This window comes from Bufo bufo, chromosome 5 (assembly GCF_905171765.1).
Source record: "Bufo bufo chromosome 5, aBufBuf1.1, whole genome shotgun sequence".
Lineage (NCBI taxonomy): Eukaryota > Metazoa > Chordata > Amphibia > Anura > Bufonidae > Bufo > Bufo bufo.
Window position 1 is genome coordinate 424,294,878 of NC_053393.1, and position 16,815 is coordinate 424,311,692.

Sequence of the window (16,815 nt, forward strand, 5' to 3'; positions counted from 1 at the left end):
ATAAGATTTATCCGAATTTGGAGATATCTTATGGGCCTCATGTCCCCGTTTAGATTGTAACCCTAGCATTCGTCACAAATATACTTACTCCCCACTGCCATAGTGAAGGATGACGACAGGAGGAGGTGTGGCCGACGAGAGCGGTCATGCATGGATTGGCTGCCTGTCAGAAGTTAGTGATGACGGCAGTAGGAGGCGTGGCTGGTGGGAGCGGTCGGACGCCTATTGGATGCCTGTCAGAGGCCTGGCAGTGAGGGGAGGAGACATCTCCATTTAATCAGCGCATACCTCGCGCACGCTACGGCCACTACAGTGACTGGGAGGCTTGTTTTTTGCTGCACGCACGCCATCAGAGGCGTGCAGCGTTATAGTCAGTAATTAGATCAAGTGTGCTGGCGTGATTACTGCGCACCCACTATCAGGGTCGCAGTGCATAGTGTTGGCCATACACTTAGATCAATGCTCCTGATGAATTACCGACAGTAGTCGGAAGGGTAACGCGTCGAGTATTAGACTGCAGTATAGATTTGGTACATGCAGGCTGACTCTCTTCCCCTTACTGAGCCCCAATAGGGAATACTCCTTCTATATCTTGGTCTTATACAACAATAGGGTACGCACTGTCTATAGGGTCTGCAGCCCTGAGGGACTAGTGCAGATACACTTCTAGGACTGCAATAGGAGTTTTCCTTTGCTTTTCACACTCAAGGAGTTCTTGTGGTAGGGTCTACTTAGGAACCAGCATATTATTGGTCTGTATTAGTTCCAGTTCACCCTATCAGCCTATAATTGTGGAGATAACTTTTTAATAAAATTAAATAAAGTGTTTTTAACGTACTTTAGTTAGGCAGTAAACAGTATTCACTTAGTACGTCCATCTACTATCATACTATAGTTAATCAGTCTGCAATTTGTATAGGGCAATGTAATTTTCTCTGTTATCCTATACAGAAATTGCTATAGTACAATATTCAGTGCTGCCACCTGCTGGCCTGAATTGTAATATACAAGTAATGAGCCTGGAAGGCTAGTACAGGCTCATTACTGACATGGAACGCCTTCCCCGATCTCCACTGAGGGAAGGCATTCCTGCCTGTGAAGCATGTGCTTCCAGGTTTCTGGCCTCTCAGATGCCGTGGTCACATTTGACCATGGCATCGAAGGAGTTAAATGTCTGCGATCGGCACTGTGCACTGTGTGAAACAGCCGGCACCCGCTAGCTATGGCGCTCGCTGTGCTCTGGAGTGGGCGCCATCTTTAAAGATCCGATATCCGCCATACATGTAAGAGGTTAACTGTTTCATATACCACATTACCATCTCTGGTCAGAAGTGGGATCTTAAACTAAACTGACTTTCTTTTACTCTACTTTATTTTTGTATCAGAAACATATGATGATCACATTGTGTGAGAAAACAATTTATATATTGGTTATTTGTATGCTATTGTTTAATATGAGCGTGGCAGATGGAGAACACTTTGTTTTATCAATCAAATGGCCGCTGTCCTATAAGTAAACACAAAACCTGTGTTACTTCACAACGTTGAGCTAAAGAGCTGCCTCATCCTCCTGTCTGCTCTGCTTGTCAGGGATTATGATCCTGAATACAGTTTAATATGGGCATCAGCTGAATCTCTGTAGGAATGCAGTTCATGAGCAGATGTGGCTAATGAGCAGCAGCAGTTGTATGCAGTATCCATTACCACTGCCCCACATTACCACAGTCTGTCCGTCCGGTCCTCTCTGTACTTCATGTCTTCTCATGAACTCGATTCCTACAGAGATTCAGTTGAAGATCTTCTCATCTGTATTCAGGCTCATAATCCCTGACAAGTAAGAGAGGAGGATGAGGCAGCTCTTTACCTCAGTGTTGTGAAGTAACAGCTGTGTGATTAGGACAGGTTTAGAGTGCACTAAAAGGACAGCGGCCATTTTGTTTCTGGTAATAATTGCTTCCGAGACAAAACGAGACATTATACCAATGAAAGTTATTTGGGAATATATTTACGGTATAATAAAGTAATATTTACGTATTTTCAATTTCTTAATTCCCAGAGAATCCCTTCAAATAGTTTATTTCTTGCACACTGTTTTTCCTATAGGACCATAATGCTTATAGAGCATCCAACTTTTTAAATAATAGCAGCCTGTTTGAAAGACAGCACAAAGAGGACACTTCATATTTTGGTAGATAGCGCTGCTCTTTTTGTTATACATGCCTTTTTTATGAAATGGGAATTTAGAAGCTGGAATTGAAATCTTATTTGAAAAGCTAACTTTTTTCCACATCCAACTGAAAATATGAGACTTTTTAGTAGAGATTATTTATTGATTTTAAATTTTTTTGGCAATAACAAGACATTCATGAAAGAAGGAGAGTAGAAAGTAGAGATAGTAAAGTAGATACATTGAGGAAAATGATCAGTTTTAAAGGGAGCCTGTCACGCAGCTTTCACTAGTCTAACTACCAGCAATGGCCATCAGAATGTTGTACAAGCAAGCAAACAGCACACAGCGGGGAAGCGCTGCATTGTTGTGACATCAGAGGAGAGGGGAGGAAACCTTGGAAGCTTAGGGGAGGATCTTAATGGATGGGCATTGGGCCTGGGCACTTTTAAAAGCAAAGCCCACCCCACTGGACATTTGGGATCTGTTTTTCATAGGATTAAAAGCGCTTTTCCTGATCATTCAATAAAGAGCCATATGACATAAAAGGTACAGATGCAAGAAAAAGTATGTGAACCCTTTGGAATGATATGGATTTCTGCACAAATTGGTCATAAAATGTGATCTGATCTTCATCTAAGTCACAACAATAGACAATCACAGTCTGCTTAAACTAATAAACACACAAAGAATTAACCGCTTGCCGCCACGCTAACGCCGAAAGGCGTCATTGCGGCGGCTCCCCCAGGCTACGCTAACGCCAATAGGCGTCATCTCGCGTGAGCCGAGATTTCCTGTGAACGCGCGCACACAGGCGCGCGCGCTCACAGGAACGGAAGGTAAGAGAGTTGATCTCCAGCCTGCCAGCAGCGATCGTTCGCTGGCAGGCTGGAGATGTGTTTTTTTTAACCCCTAACAGGTATATTAGACGCTGTTTTGATAACAGCGTCTAATATACCTGCTACCTGGTCCTTTGGTGGTCCCCTTTGTTTGGATCGACCACCAGAGGACACAGGTAGCTCAGTAAAGTAGCACCAAGCACCACTACACTACACTACACCCCCCCCCGGTCACTTATTAACCCCTTATTAGCCCCTGATCACCCCATATAGACTCCCTGATCACCCCCCTGTCATTGATTACCCCCCTGTCATTGATCACCCCCCTGTAAAGCTCCATTCAGACGTCCGCATGATTTTTATGGATCCACTGATAGATGGATCGGATCCGCAAAACGCATCCGGACGTCTGAATGAAGCCTTACAGGGGCGTGATCAATGACTGTGGTGATCACCCCATATAGACTCCCTGATCACCCCCCTGTCATTGATTACCCCCCTGTCATTGATTACCCCCCTGTAAAGCTCCATTCAGACGTCCGCATGATTTTTACGGATCCACTGATAGATGGATCGGATCCGCAAAACGCATCCGGACGTCTGAATGGAGCCTTACAGGGGCATGATCAATGACTGTGGTGATCACCCCATATAGACTCCCTGATCACCCCCCTGTAAAGCTCCATTCAGATGTCCGCATGATTTTTACGGATGCACTGATAGATGGATCGGATCCGCAAAACGCATCCGGACGTCTGAATGAAGCCTTACAGGGGCATGATCAATGACTGTGGTAATCACCCCCCTGTCATTGATTACCCCCCTGTAAAGCTCCATTCAGATGTCCGCATGATTTTTACGGATGCACTGATAGATGGATCGGATCCGCAAAACGCATCCGGACGTCTGAATGAAGCCTTACAGGGGCGTGATCAATGACTGTGGTGATCACCCCATATAGACTCCCTGATCACCCCCCTGTCATTGATTACCCCCCTGTAAAGCTCCATTCAGACGTCCGCATGATTTTTACGGATCCACTGATAGATGGATCGGATCCGCAAAACGCATCCGGACGTCTGAATGAAGCCTTACAGGGGCATGATCAATGACTGTGGTGATCACCCCATATAGACTCCCTGATCACCCCCCTGTCATTGATTACCCCCCTGTAAAGCTCCATTCAGATGTCCGCATGATTTTTACGGATGCACTGATAGATGGATCGGATCCGCAAAACGCATACGGACGTCTGAATGAAGCCTTACACGGGCGTGATCAATGACTGTGGTGATCACCCCATATGGACTCCCTGATCACCCCCCTGTCATTGATCAACCCCCTGTCATTGATCACCCCCCCTGTCATTGATCACCCCCCCTGTCATTGATCACCCCCCTGTCATTGATCACCCCCCTGTAAGGCTCCATTCAGACATTTTTTTGGCCCAAGTTAGCGGAATTATTATTTATTTTTTTTCTTACAAAGTCTCATATTCCACTAACTTGTGTCAAAAAATAAAATCTCACATGAACTCACCATACCCCTCACGGAAACCAAATGCGTAAAATTTTTTAGACATTTATATTCCAGACTTCTTCTCACGCTTTAGGGCCCCTAGAATGCCAGGGCAGTATAAATACCCCACATGTGACCCCATTTCGGAAAGAAGACACCCCCAGGTATTCCGTGAGGGGCATATTGAGTCCATGAAAGATTGAAATTTTTGTCCCAAGTTAGCGGAACGGGAGACTTTGTGAGAAAAAAATTAAAAATATCAATTTCCGCTAACTTGTGCCAAAAAAAAAAAATTTCTATGAACTCGCCATGCCCCTCATTGAATACCTTGGGGTGTCTTCTTTCCAAAATGGGGTCACATGTGGGGTATTTATACTGCCCTGGCATTCTAGGGGCCCTAAAGCGTGAGAAGAAGTCTGGTATCCAAATGTCTAAAAATGCCCTCCTAAAAGGAATTTGGGCACCTTTGCGCATCTAGGCTGCAAAAAAGTGTCACACATCTGGTATCGCCGTACTCAGGAGAAGTTGGGGAATGTGTTTTGGGGTGTCATTTTACATATACCCATGCTGGGTGAGAGAAATATCTTGGTCAAATGCCAACTTTGTATAAAAAAATGGGAAAAGTTGTCTTTTGCCAAGATATTTCTCTCACCCAGCAAGGGTATATGTAAAATGACACCCCAAAACACATTCCCCAACTTCTCCTGAATACGGCGATACCACATGTGTGACACTTTTTTGCAGCCTAGGTGGGCAAAGGGGCCCATATTCCAAAGAGCACCTTTAGGATTTCACAGGTCATATACCTACTTACCACACATTTGGGCCCCTGGAAAATGCCAGGGCAGTATAACTACCCCACAAGTGACCCCATTTTGGAAAGAAGACTCCCCAAGGTATTCCGTGAGGGGCATGGCGAGTTCCTAGAATTTTTTATTTTTTGTCACAAGTTAGTGGAAAATGATGATTTATTATTTTTTTTTTTTTTTCATACAAAGTCTCATATTCCACTAACTTGTGACAAAAAATAAAAACTTCCATGAACTCACTATGCCCATCAGCGAATACCTTGGGGTCTCTTCTTTCCAAAATGGGGTCACTTGTGGGGTAGTTATACTGCCCTGGCATTCTAGGGGCCCGAATGTGTGGTAAGGAGTTTGAAATCAAATTCTGTAAAAAATGACCTGTGAAATCCGAAAGGTGCTCTTTGGAATATGGGCCCCTTTGCCCACCTAGGCTGCAAAAAAGTGTCACACATCTGGTATCTCCGTACTCAGGAGAAGGTGGGGAATGTGTTTTGGGGTGTCATTTTACATATACCCCTGCTGGGTGAGAGAAATATCTTGGCAAAAGACAACTTTTCCCATTTTTTTATACAAAGTTGGCATTTGACCAAGATATTTATCTCACCCAGCATGGGTATATGTGAAAAGACACCCCAAAACACATTCCTCAACTTCTCCTGAATACAGAGATACCAGATGTGTGACACTTTTTTGCAGCCTAGGTGGGCAAAGGGGCCCATATTCCAAAGAGCACCTTTCGGATTTCACAGGTCATTTTTTACAGAATTTGATTTCAAACTCCTTACCACACATTTGGGCCCCTAGAATGCCAGGGCAGTATAACTACCCCACAAGTGACCCCATTTTGGAAAGAAGAGACCCCAAGGTATTTCGTGATGGGCATAGTGAGTTCATAGAAGTTTTTATTTTTTGTCACAAGTTAGTGGAATATGAGACTTTGTAAGAAAAAAAAAAAAAAAAACATTATTTTCCGCTAACTTGTGACAAAAAATAAAAAGTTCTATGAACTCACTATGCCCATCAGCGAATACCTTAGGGTGTGTACTTTCCGAAATGGGGTCATTTGTGGGGTGTTTGTACTGTCTGGCCATTGTAGAACCTCAGGAAACATGACAGGTGCTCAGAAAGTCAGAGCTGCTTCAAAAAGCGGAAATTCACATTTTTGTACCATAGTTTGTAAACGCTATAACTTTTACCCAAACCATTTTTTTTTTACCCAAACATTTTTTTTTATCAAAGACATGTAGAACTATAAATTTAGAGCAAAATTTCTATATGGATCTCGTTTTTTTTGCAAAATTTTACAACTGAAATTGAAAAATGTCATTTTTTTGCAAAAAAAATCGTTAAATTTCGATTAATAACAAAAAAAGTAAAAATGTCAGCAGCAATGAAATACCACCAAATGAAAGCTCTATTAGTGAGAAGAAAAGGAGGTAAAATTCATTTGGGTGGTAAGTTGCATGACCGAGCAATAAACGGTGAAAGTAGTGTAGTGCCGATTTGTAAAAAAGGGCCTGGTCTTTAGGGGGGTATAAACCTGTGGTCCTTAAGTGGTTAAATGTTACCATGTTTTTATTGAACACACCATGTAAACATTGACAGTGCAGGTGGAAAAAGTATGTGAACCCCTAGACTAATGACCTCTCCAAGAGCTAATTGGAGTGAGATGTCAGCCAACTGGAGTCCAATCAATGAGATGAGATTGGAGGTGTTGGTTACAGCTGCCCTGCCCTATAAAAAACACACACCAGTTCTTGGGTTTGCTTTTCACAAGCATTGCCTGATGTAAATGATGCCTCGCACAAAAGAGCTCTCAGAAGACCTACGATTAAAAATTGTTGACTTGCATAAAGCTGGAAAGGGTTATAAAAGTATCTCCAAAAGCCTTGCTGTTCATCAGTCCACGGTAAGACAAATGGTCAATAAATGGAGAAAGTTCAGCACTGCTGCTAATCTCCCTAGGAGTGGCCATCCTGTAAAGATGACTGCAAGAGCACAGCACATCCCTGTTAGCAAATTTACGATACGTAAAACACTAAACAAGAATAGATTTCATGGGAGGATACCACAGAGGAAGCCACTGCTGTCCAAAAAAACCATTGCTGCACGTTTACAGTTTGCACAAGAGCACTTGGATGTTCCACAGCAGTACTGGCAAAATATTCTGTGGACAGATGAAACCAAAGTTGAGTTGTTTGGAAGAAACACACAACACTATGTGTGGAGAAAAAAAAGCACAGCACACCAACATCAAAACCTCATCCCAACTGTGAAGTATGGTGGTGGGGGCATCATGGTTTGGGGCTGCTTTGCTGCGTCGGGACCTGGACGGATTGCTATCATCGAAGGAAAAATGAATTCCCAAGTTTATCAAGACATTTTGCAGGAGAACTTAAGGCCATCTGTCCACCAGCTGAAGCTCAACAGAAGATGGGTGTTGCAACAGGACAACAACCCAAAGTCTAGAAGTAAATCAACAACAGAATGGCTTAAACAGAAGAAAATACGCCTTCTGGAGTGGCCCAGTCAGAGTCCTGACCTCAACCCGATTGAGATGCTGTGGCATGACCTCAAGAAAGTGATTTACACCAGACATCCCAAGAATATTGCTGAACTGAAACAGTTCTGTAAAAAAGAATGGTCAAGAATTACTCCTGACTGTCGTGCACGTCTGATCTGCAACTACAGGAAACGTTTGGTTGAAGTTATTGCTGCCAAAGGAGATTCAACCAGTTATTAAATCCAAGGGTTCACATACTTTTTCCACCTGCACTGTCAATGTTTACATGGTGTGTTCAATAAAAACATGGTAACATTTAATTCTTTGTGTGTTATTAGTTTAAGCAGACTGTGATTGTCTATTGTTGTGACTTAGATGAAGATCAGATCACATTTTATGACCAATTTGTGCAGAAATCCATATCATTCCAAAGGGTTCACATACTTTTTCTTCCAACTGTATGTTTTGCCTGCTTGTACAAAGTTCTGATGGCCATTGCTTATAGTTAGATTAGTGAAAACTACTTGACAGACTCCCATCAGCAAGCAGTGATGGAAGGGAGTCAAGACATTTACCCACCCACAACTTATCATAATAAATTGATAGGTGGAAGTTAGAATGGTGTAAAAAAAAAGTGATACCTCATCAATTCCAAGCTGGTCCCGTCCCAAGACTTCCTGGATTTCTGCTGGTCTCTATTTCCTTGTTCCTCTTGACACACAAGAAATGACTGCTCAGGCAGGTCAGTGCTGTGACCATCAATTAGCTGAGCAGTCATTTCCAAAATATGGAGAAGAACCATAAAGTAGAGACCAGCAGGGACCAGAGAAATTCTTGAACGGGAGTGGCAGGGTATCAGTGCCTGTCCAGTAAAACTTTTGTTTTATCGGATGAGCAACCCTTTTATCTCTTGGATAGATCAGACTTTTGCATTTCCAAGGCCAAAAAGTGGCGAAATGTTGACTCTCTGAAAGGTATTTTATTCTGAGAATTGAAAGATGACTATATGGCACTTACTTAGAATTCTGGTTGGGGGTGTATCTTTTTCAAAGTGGCCTGATCTCATATTGAATCCTGCCATACATGGGACTCGCACATAACTGGTTGCTTAACTCGTTAATGCAAAATGATGTACAAGTATGGCCTCATGCACACGACCGTAGTTCTGGTACGCATCCGAGCCGCAGTTTTTGCGACTCCGGTGCGGACCCATTCACTTCTATGGGGCCGCAAAAGATCAGAACCCTGTGTGCTGTCCGCATCCGTTGCTCCGTTCCGTGGCCCCGCAAAAAAAATATAACATGTCCTATTCTTGTCCGTTTTGCGGACAAGAATATGCATTTTTACAATGGGCTGCCTGTTCCATTACGCAAATTGCAGAAGGCACATGGGCCGCTTCCATGTTTTGCGGATCCGCAATTTGCGGGCCGCAAAAAACAGAACGGTCGTATACTCAGTTGAATTAAGGGTATGTATGGAGAGGGCTCACAAACTGGTTTCCATATGCAGCAGGAGCGTGCTGTATAATACAGCACACAACAAGCTGCAATGACCTGGAGAAAATGCTGATTATGGTCATTGAACCATTCAGAAGATCACATGTGCAAAAGTATGGTAAAAGTGAAAAACAAAAACTTTTACATATTAAACAAAGAAACATAGAATGTGTCGGCAGATAAGAACCATTTGGCCCATCTAGTCTGCCCAATATACTGAATACTATGAATAGCCCTTGGCCCTATCTTATATGAAGGATGGCCTTATGCCTATCCCATGCATGCTTATACTCCTTCACTGTATTTGCAGCTACCACTTCTGCAGGAAGGCTATTCCATGCATCCACTACTCTCTCAGTAAAGTAATACTTCCTGATATTACTTTTAAACCTTTGCCCCTCTAATTTAAAACGATGTCCTCTTGTAGCAGTTTTTCTTCTTTTAAATATTCTCTCCTCTTTTACCTTGTTGATTCCCTTTATGCATTTAAATCATATCCCCTACGTCTCGTCTTTCTTCCAAGCTATACATGTTAAGGTCCTTTAATCTTTCCTAGTAAGTTTTATCCTGCAATCCATGTACTAGTTTAGTAGCTCTTCTCTGAACTCTCTCCAAAGTATCAATATCCTTCTGGAGATATGGTCTCCAGTACTGAGCACAATACTCCAAATGAGGTCTCACTAGTGCTCTGTACAGCGGCATGAGCACCTACCTCTTTCTACTGGTAATTCCTCTCCCTATACACCCAAGCATTCTGCTAGCATTTCCTGCTGCTCTATGACATTGTCTGCCTGCCTTTAAGTCTTCTGAAATAATGACCCCTAAATCCCTTTCCTCAGATACTGAGGTTAGGACTGTATCACAGATTTTATATTCTGCTCTTGGGTTTTTACGCCCCAGGTGCATTCTCTTGCATTTATCAACATCAACATACAAAAAAAAATAAAGAACTATAGCCAGAAAGTGGCAAACCCCTATAAATCTCCAAATGATCCTACAGTCAGTCATACTTCCTTCCAACTGTCCCCAGGTTCTTGTTAACTCAAGTTCAGTAGGTTAGCAAGAAGTAGGAGACAGATGGAAGTGAGTGTGACAGCATGGTCAGACTGCACGTAATTTGTAGTCTGTAACCATAGAGATCCACAGTTTTGTATAAAAGCTGCAGACACAAAATGGTAAGCGATTGTATGCAAGACTCTGCAACGTAGATTTTTATTTTATTTCAGATGCATTAAAGAAATAAAAAAGCCAGTACATCCTCAAATGAGGGACCCATTTCAAGAAACCTTTTTTTCTTTCAAGATATTCGCATATTCGTCTTTTAAAATCTTTTAATGATTTCTTTATAACAATGGCCACTGGACATGTTAGATTTGAAATCGAGATATTTGGCAGTCGCTCATTTCCTTCTCCTTATTGAAATATCATGCACAATCTTAAATTCATTTGGCCAGCTTATCCCTCAATGTCAAAATGAAAAATGTGTGCTTCTTTTCAAAAGGAAGAGAATGCAGATCATCCAGACACCATTATGATCTCAGAACCAAATAAAAAGAACTTGCCAAACATTTATGTAGAGTGATTGAAGGCATTTCGTTAAAATGCCTTCTGTCCCTCTACATAAATGTTTGATAAATGATAGCACTCTCTTATGATATCATACAAATGCAAAATAAATTAGAGTTCTTTATAATTAAACATTGATGGATAAAAAAAAACAAATGTGACATCTTCTATAAAATATAATTTGTAACTCTGCAGATCACAAGAACTCCTCATTTCTTGTTGAGGTTTGTGTTCTGCTTAAAAAAAACTTCCAATTTTTCCAAATGTCACTTGCCCTGCAAAGTCCCATATTTGTGATTTCACAAATGGCTTTACTGTCACAATATGCAGGAAGTTTTAGACAACCAGAACATTATTCCTTTTGAGAGCTTTGGTGGAAAGTTATACTAAGCAAACGAGTCCAAAATGTAGACTGCTCTAATTATAATTTCCTGCTTCCATTTAGAATACTTTAATCTGGATGTTAGAGAGCTGTGTGGAGGTGATCTGGGAAATTTAGAGGAGACGTGATAAATTAAACCATTTTTGTTTGCTTTTCTCAGTTTTATACTTGATCAACTTTCATAATCCTGAAGCAAGGTGTTTTGCCTTGAAAATGCAGGAGTATGGCTCAAAGAAACAAATCAAATGCTTCATCAATTTGTCATATATAGTCTACAAATGCAATTACCACTATATTCAGCTCTATACTCTGCCCTTAATAATAAAACAATCACTGGTAATTAAAGGGGTTATCCAACCCCTATAATGATGCCCCTAATGCCCAGGCTCCTCATATAGATTATACTTACCCCGCTCCCCGGCACCCGCGGCGCTTTTGATCCCCGCACGGCCGCTGCTGCATATCCCCATCTTGGGTGACGCTAGGGAGGCTCGTCCCTGTCGCGGCCTGCTATTGGCTGCCCTATACCAGCCCCACGTCACCAGATGTTTTGATCGGCGCGACAGGGAGATGCAGCGGCAGCCATGCGAGGATCAGAAACAGGGGATCAGAAGAAGGGGATCAGATAGTATTTAATCATATATTATGTAGTTCATTTGGAATTCCAGAGTCAAATAACTGGTTTCCAAAATGGTGTGGGAGCTCAACAGCATTTCTCTGACTACTTATTGATTCATTCACATGAAGGGCATAGCCATAGGGGTATCCTGGCATTGTTATCTGAGGAGGTCCCACTGCCACATAAGAAGGAACCAGTATAATAAAGGATATATGACAGATGGGAGGCTCAGTTGGGGTCAAGGAGCTTCAAGGTACACCTCTGATTGCTGTGAATGTGCAGTGTTCGTTGAATACATTTCTATTCAAGGTTTTCATCTATTCTCAACCTGAAGACACATGAGATCAGCAAAATAAAAAGTAAAAAATGCAGACATGCCAAATAAACTGCATAATTGTTTGGAAGGAAACTGCTTAATGAGGATAGATGTCTGTATGGGAATGATTTAAAATGGCCACCAGCAACGTGTCTTAGAAGGTGAGTAGAACAGTTTTCCTCCACTTGCAGAGCTACCTTAGGAGGGAGGGGGTGGGGGTCTCACTATGTACTATGCTCTGGTACTTGAATAATACAAAATATTAGTGAGCCTTCCTGTCAGGCTGCTCAGCCATGATGGCATATTGTGGCCAGGATTGCACAGTAGGCAGGATCCTAATAGTATATATAGTAAGACCCCACCTCCTCCAGGCAGCTCTGCAAGTGGAGGCAACCGCTCCTGCTCACATTGTAGGACAGGTTGCTGGCAGCCATTATAAAACATTCTCCAAAAACCGCTTTAAAAGACATCTGTCAGCAGTGTTGTACCTATGGCTGACCTGTTGCATGTGCGCGTTGGCAGCTGAAGGCATCTGTGTTGGTCCCATGTTCATATATGCCCGTATCTTGTACAAAAAAAGAGCAAGGATTTAACAAGGTAAAAAAATCTCATTTTATTAATTATAAAATCACATAAACATTACAGGTGAGACTCAAAAGGGACAGAACATGGAGACTGGGCCACAAAAGGGCTCTGCAATGTGGAGAATCACAATGGGGGATAATGTGACCATATACAGCAGGTAACAGACAATTAACAGAAGCTGTGAATATTGGAGTAGTTGCGGGTGCAATTGCTGTCCCCTAGTGTTGAACAACTACCTAGCTCTTATTAGGGCTGCACGATATATCGCGAAAGTAATCGAATCGCGATAAACGGAAAATGCGGTTTGGCGATTCGGCCGAGCCGAAAATGCCGCGATTATTATATATGAAGGGGCCCCTATTGATAAAAAAAAGTCCTCTGTCCTATTGATAACAGGTCCAGCCTCTGTACTTACTTTCACAATGAATGCACTGCAGCGACGAGCGGGAGCGAGCGAGGCAGCCGGCCGGCGCATGACTGACGTCACTTAGTCACGCTCCTGCTTCCTGAATTAAGTGGGAGGAGCGTGACAGTGACGTCAGTCACGCGCCGGCCGGCTTGCTCTCTGCCGCTCTCTGCACTGCAGTGCATTCATAGTGAAAGTACAGAGGCTGGCCATTTTATGATAGAGCGGCGCCCAGGGATCTAAGTGCACTTACTATTATTCCTGGGCGCCACTCCGTTCGTCCGCTGTGGCCCCCGGTATTTTCAACATTCAGAGCAAGGAGGAGGAGACGCCAGTGTCTCTCCTTCTCCCTGACAGCAACGCTGTCCAATCAGAGCGCAGAGCTCAGAGCCAGGGAGAAAAAAAACTCCCTGGCTCTGAGCTGTGAGCTGTGATTGGACAGCGCTGCTGTCATGGAGACGGAGACTCACTGGCGTCTCCTCCTCCTTGCTTTGAATGTTGAAAATACCGGGGGCCACAGCGGACGAACGGAGCGGCGCCCAGGAATAATAGTAAGTGCACTTAGATCCCTGGGCGCCGCTCTATGCAGCCTGCTGATAAGTTCATATTCTTTGGACCTATGAAAGGTCCTCTTTAATTACATTCATTGGTGGCGCAGTGTGCGCAGTTTAGGACACATGAAGGGACACATAGGGCCATGAGGGGGACAAGCATAAGATGCTATATGTGTGTCTTATGCTGGCCCCCATCGTGGCCCCATGTGTTATAGCACACATCCCCTATAACAGCGTCCTCCACAGGTCCCCCATAACAGGGCCCTCCGCAGGTCCCCCACATAACAGCGTCATCCACAGATCCCCCACATAACAGCGTCATCCACAGATCCCCCACATAACAGCGTCATCCACAGATCCCCCACATAACAGCGTCATCCACAGATCCCCCACATAACAGCGTCCTCCACAGATCCCCCACATAACAGCGTCCTCCACAGATCCCCCACATAACAGCGTCCTCCACAGATCCCCCACATAACAGCGTCCTCCACAGATCCCCCACATAACAGCGTCATCCACAGATCCCCCACATAACAGCGTCATCCACAGATCCCCCACATAACAGCGTCATCCACAGATCCCCCACATAACAGCGCCATCCACAGATCCCCCACATAACAGCGCCATCCACAGATCCCCCACATAACAGCGCCATCCACAGATCCCCCACATAACAGCGCCATCCACAGATCCCCCACATAACAGCGCCATCCACAGATCCCCCACATAACAGCGCATCCACAGATCCCCCACATAACAGCGCCATCCACAGATCCCCCACATAACAGCGCATTCACAGATCCCCCACATAACAGCGCCATCCACAGATCCCCCACATAACAGCGCCATCCACAGATCCCCCATAACTATGTCATACCCAGCCGCGTCAGCGGCTCATATGGGAAAATCCAAGCAAATAGACCTCTAGCACAATTCACTTAAAATATCGCATCGCACATCGTTATCGCAATTTTTAGGGCCCTAATCGCAATCGCACAAAATTCCCATATCGTGCAGCCCTAGCTCTTATTCACAGCGTCCAAGCAATGGATGCTGTAGGGTGTAATTGGACAGTGCAATACTACTCATAAAGATGGCATATAACAATAACTGTAAGCCACTTGTCCCACCCTAATCCAGATACCATGTTACCTACCCATGTTGCTGCTGAAAAATGGTGACACGGTTCCCCCACTGCTTCGACCTCAACATGTGTTTCGCCACGTAGGCTTCGTCAGGAGGTACAAACACACTAAGACAAATTTGGGCATATAAAGGCTAAAGAGGAGGGATTAATTATCACTAACCATGATCATCTGTACCAAAGGTGTTCATGTTGTGAGACAGCCTCCTTCAGTGCTTCCTGGTCATTAAAATGCGACCTGATTCCAGCACTTCCGAGTGGCAATCACACAGCACATGTCAGCCAATCACATAATCGCTACCTGGTCACATGGTCCTGATGTCATGGACATGTGACCATCTCCCAGGTCCTTCAACCATAGTTAAAATACTCCCAGGTCCTGTATACAGCTAAAGCTAATTATCTACACCTCTCAATTATCTTCATATCAGCTCATAGATCAATTTATAAAATACAAATATAATCACAGAATCATCTCATAGAAGAATATATATTTTTGCATTACCATGACTAAGTTATAGGGAGAAGGAATCATATGATTGCTATCTGGTCATATGGTTCTGATGTCATGGACATGTGACCATCTCCCAGGTCCTTCAGCCATAGCTGATATGCTCCCAGGTCCTGAATACAACTACTATAAGCAACCACCAATCGGACTATAGCTAATTATCTATAACTCAACACACCTCTCAATTATCTTCATATCAGCTCATAGATCAATTTATAAAATACAGAATACAAATATAATCTCAAGATCTCATGTAAAAATATATATTTACATTACCATAATTAAGTTATGGGGAGAGGGAAGGGGGAGGGAGGGAGGGCATCCTCTCATCCATTCATACAGGGAAGGCACAAATCCAAATCACAGAATAAATGCATAATCTTTACATTTCAGCAAAACCTCCGTGCAGAGGAATAAAGTGCGTGTGTGATACCTTTTATAATCACAGTGATGTTTCATGTCTATAATAATTGTCAAATATATAAAGAGTGCATGAGTATAATAGCTTCAAGTCCTTTTTGTAAGACGTGAATTTTATTATGGGCATATAAGTGTTTTCTTTTATATGTATGTGTCTAATTTTAAATTTTTGTTTAGATTTAAGATGGAGTAAGATTGGATGGTAGACAACCACGAACCATAAGAAAGTCTGTCAATTGCATGACGTGATTTGAGAGGGAGATATGGGGCATTCCCATAATGGACCCCTATTGAGCATTCCCACAATGGACCCCGATTGAACACTCTTCATGGGACTGTCATTCATCATCAGAGGAAGCAACCTGTACATTTTTTGGCACTATTATGATTATATATTTTTTGTCACGTCAAAATCGATGATGAATATAGATTATGTATTTTATACACTTTGGGTTTTATTTTTATAGGATGGATGTTCCATCATGGGTGGTCTAGTCCGCCCTTAGGTGGACAGTTTACCCATATATTTGTTATTTTTATGCGGCTGTGGTGGAGCCCACCCCCCACTGCGCACGGCGGACAGGTCAAGTCCGCCAGGTGGATTGGCTTCTCTGCTGTAGCCGACTGGGGGGTGGGTGCACCAGCAGCATTATATTCAGCACCAGGTTGGGGCATCACCAGGCATATTGTCCATCTGATAGGGGACTGGGCCACCCAACGGGTGGGCTTGTCCCATCCTCTTTTGGACATATGCCTCACTTATTTATAGTGGGGGCGTATCTGACCCACCACTGGCGGTTGCGGCGCGGCTGATTCCTAGGTTTAACCTGGGATCAGTCGCCCTGCAGCCAGCTATTGGGGGTTGGACTCGCTCACCACGTAATACACTCTTTATATATTTGACAATTATTATAGACATGAAACATCACTGTGATTATAAAAGGTATCTTAGCACACACGCACTTTATTCCTCTGCACGG

General features: G+C 43.4%; 1 protein-coding gene and 1 long non-coding RNA gene across 2 annotated transcripts in view; both read right to left on the bottom strand.

The window, feature by feature from the left end:
- Positions 1–16,815, bottom strand: part of OSBPL10 (oxysterol binding protein like 10) — a 469,724-nt gene that overhangs the window by 313,649 nt on the left and 139,260 nt on the right. The window lies entirely within an intron of this gene.
- On the bottom strand, positions 925–15,172 carry LOC121002067. The gene is made up of 3 exons (XR_005779207.1): positions 15,068–15,172; positions 9,547–9,552; positions 925–935 (listed from the first exon to the last, which is right to left on the bottom strand). It is a non-coding gene; the product is annotated as an uncharacterized LOC121002067 (long non-coding RNA).